The sequence below is a fragment of the Capricornis sumatraensis genome, chromosome 13 (assembly GCF_032405125.1).
Source record: "Capricornis sumatraensis isolate serow.1 chromosome 13, serow.2, whole genome shotgun sequence".
Taxonomy (NCBI): domain Eukaryota; kingdom Metazoa; phylum Chordata; class Mammalia; order Artiodactyla; family Bovidae; genus Capricornis; species Capricornis sumatraensis.
Window position 1 is genome coordinate 7406419 of NC_091081.1, and position 3480 is coordinate 7409898.

General features: G+C 51.2%; 1 pseudogene; it reads left to right on the forward strand.

The window, feature by feature from the left end:
- The first annotated feature begins 374 nt into the window (after nt 1–374).
- On the forward strand, nt 375–1272 carry LOC138089942 (mitochondrial import inner membrane translocase subunit TIM44 pseudogene; annotated as a pseudogene).
- Nucleotides 1273–3480: the final 2208 nt, after the last annotated feature.

Here is a 3480-nt window from a genome sequence, read left to right on the forward strand (position 1 = left end):
ATGAAGATATGGAGAGCAGTGCTGTGGAATTCTCAGAATGGAGAGATCCACCCTTCCTGAAGTCAGGGAAGACTTCACAGAGAGCTGGACGCTTAAAGGCATAGGATTTCACCAGACAAGAAAGAGAAAAGGTCTGAAATGAATAAAGTTCTGCTGCTGCTAAGTTGCTTCAGTTGTGTCCGTCTCTGTGTGACCCCACCAGGCTCCTCCGTCCCTGGGATTCTCCAGGCAAGAACACTGGAGTGGGTTGCCATTTCCTTCTCCAATTTTAAAAAGTAAATGCTCTAAAAACACAATCAAAGCTTTTCCCCACACGGGATCCTGCAGCAGGGTGCCGGCGCTGCTGCGGGCAGGCTGGTACCGTGCCCGCGGAGATGGTCCACAGCAGAGTCCACCTCCGGTCCAGCTGCTACCAGCTGAGCAGAGAGCAGACCCTGTCCAAATCCTGTGCCTTAGGAAACAGAAAAGGCTTTCTCTCCGGCTGGCTCGGTAATATCAAACAGGAATTAGCCGAAAACAAAGAAATGAAAGAAAGTTAAAAAAATTTTAAAAAGTTCCGAGGCAAGGTCAAGAAGCCAGAAGGAGATACTGCTGCTGCTGCTAAGTCACTTCAGTCGTGTCCGACTCTGTGCGACCCCATAGAAGGAGATACAGAACCATCGAATCAGAAATTCTGAGAAGGAAAGAGGCAATCAGGAAAGAAGCTGGGGGAGATCATGGGCACGGGGAAGGAGAGTCTTGATGAAGTCAGTCAAAGTGACCTTGGCAGGAAAATCAAGGAGGGTGTGGAAGAAGCATCCGAGACCGCAGAGCCGGTGGCCAAGTTGTTGTCTGAAGGCGGGGAGAAGCTCGACTGGACCGCTGCCTTCAAAGCCGCCTGCCAGGGTGTGGAGTCCATCCAGCAGAAGATGGACCCGAGCGTCCCCGGGCAGACCGGGCCTACCTGCGGCCGGAGAGAAGTTCAAGGAAGAGGAAGTGTTTGAGGCCAACAAGGAGGCACTGGGATCGCTGCACAAGGACTCCAAGTGGGACCAGCAGCTGAAGGACTTCAGGGACAGCAACGTGGTGCTTGATGGGCTCTTTGAGATGGAGATGAAGCATGCCAAGAGCAACGCCTTAGGCTGGGTGTCCCACAGTGCTGATAGTCAAGGTCAAGGACTTGCTGACAGTCAAGGTCACAGCAAGATGATGGATGCAGAGGCCTGTGCTAATCACCACCTTCCAGGCCCAGTTGGTGACAGTGATCAAGAACCCCAAAGGCAAGGTGGTTGAGAGCAACCTGGACAAGGTACTGCTAATGTTGTACATGTGGGCGCTCTGCCCAGACCAGGATGAGCTGAAACCCTCTGTCACCTGGCGGCTCCCGGACATCTTAGCCTCCAGCACAGGGCAGCTCCTATGAGCAGGGTGGCCACAACTGAGGCCTCTGGGACTGACCCTCACTCAGGACACGTGGGGTACTGGTGTCCACCTGCAGCAACCAGATCTCTGGGGACAAGACCGTCACTGCCCTACCAGGCCGGCTGCAACCCCAGCTGAATGAGGTGGGAAGGGGATGGTCTGCACTGCTGCCCTGCCCCCGGCAGGCTGGTGGCCGCTGGGCCACAGGCGCACAAACCAGGCAGGGCCCAGAGGCCCCTAGCCCCGAGACTCCCTCCAAGGGCTGAGCCGTAGGGGCTGGGCCCACTGGCCACATCAGCCAGGCTGTTTTAGCTCCTTTTTTTTTTTCAAACAGTGCCCTGGTTATCCTGTATATAACTGAGATTTGGAAATAATAAAACACCAAAATGCAAGAGAGAAAAAAAAAAAACTTTTCCTGATACCAAGATGCAGAGCACACAAAAGACCCTTTCAGAACCTGAACTATCCGTCTGAAGTCTTGGGTTCTTACCGCAGCAGAACCTAGATTCTTCTTTCCAGTACACTTGTGTGATGGTCTTGTTGGAGTCACAGATCAGATCACAGTATATGAAGGTGAAGATGGAGTTCTTCAAAAGGAGAAGCAACTCCTTGAATCAGTCAGCTTGGGAAACAGTCAGGCCTGGGATAAGAAATAAGGGTTTTATAAGCCACTTAGGAGAGAATGTTTTCCTTCTCTCTGGGGCTAAGGGTCTAAGGCAGGGATATTCCTGGAGGTTTTCTGATATTGGGATGAGGGTAGGGCCTGGTTGATGGTTCAGAGGGTAAAGAATCTGCCTGCAATTCAGGAGACCCAGGTTCGATCCCTGGGTCTGGAGGATCCCCTGGAAAAGGGAATGGCTACCCACTCCAGTATTCTTGCTGGAGAATTCCGTGGACAGAGGAAGGAGCCTTCCAGGCTGCAGTCTGTGGGCTCACAAAAAGTTGGACACGAGTGAGCGACCAACACACACGAGTAAAACTAAAACACTCAGTGCCAGAAGTAGCCTCTGTTGCTGGCCTGCCTTCCTGAGCTCAGTGAGTCACAAGCTGCAGTTTCATGCTGCAGACGGAAATTTTCCACGAGGGTTACTCAGTAGGAAACATGTCATTCTGTCTGCATGGTCGTCATCAGGTCCTGTTCTGTAACAGCTAGGCTGCAACATTAGCTGCAGTAACACGCAGCCCAAGACCCTCCATGGCATAAAACAGAATGTCTATTTCTTGTTCATCCACATGTTTAATGCAGGCATGTGCATTGTGTGGTCTCTGCTTTAAGCTGTTCTCTTTTCAGGCCCTTAAAGCTTCCCCCCAGCAGTGGTGGGTGTGACTTCTGCTGGTCCAAAGTGATGCCACACATGCACAAAGGCGGCAGAATGATGGAGGCCACGGACCCCAACCCCATATTCCAAAGGAAATCTCTTGAGTCCCTGGATGAAGGGTATACGGTTTTCATTAGGAAAATGATGATCAAATTTGAAATGTACTGAGCAGGCAGTTAGCTTTCCTGACAAAATAGCTCTGTAACGATGGTCTGGTTGTAGGAAGGCGAAGGAAGAAAGATGACGGAATAAGCAGAGAGGAGAGGATGAGTGAAGCTTGAGAAGCAAATAGAGACATAAGAGAAGTGAAGGCAAGAAGGAGGTTCATGAGAGTGAGTATTGCCCATCTTCCCCCAGGGTGGCTTTGGTACAGCTTTCCCCTCCTCCTCTGATGCTCCATGGTTGTTCATTTCTCTAGGTTCTGACTAATTAATTGAACCAAGAAAGACCTGTAGGCAAGAGGAGGCAGAAGGGAAGTGCAGGATGATGTGGGCACAGTAAGTCTCCTACATATGAACCTTTAAGTTGCTAACTATCAAAGATGCAAGTGTGTGTCTGGCTCTAGCAGGGAACCAGAACCATCAACGTGCCATCAACATCAGGCGTGAGTGAGACTGCAGTTTGCCCTCCGCCTCCTGTTGCTGATGATCCTTCAGCTCTACCATGTCCCACCTCCTCTTCCTCCTCTCGTCCATAGCTCGTCTGTTCACTGGATGCCAGCCCCTGTGTGCCAGCTGTGGTACTGTACTACTGTACTTCT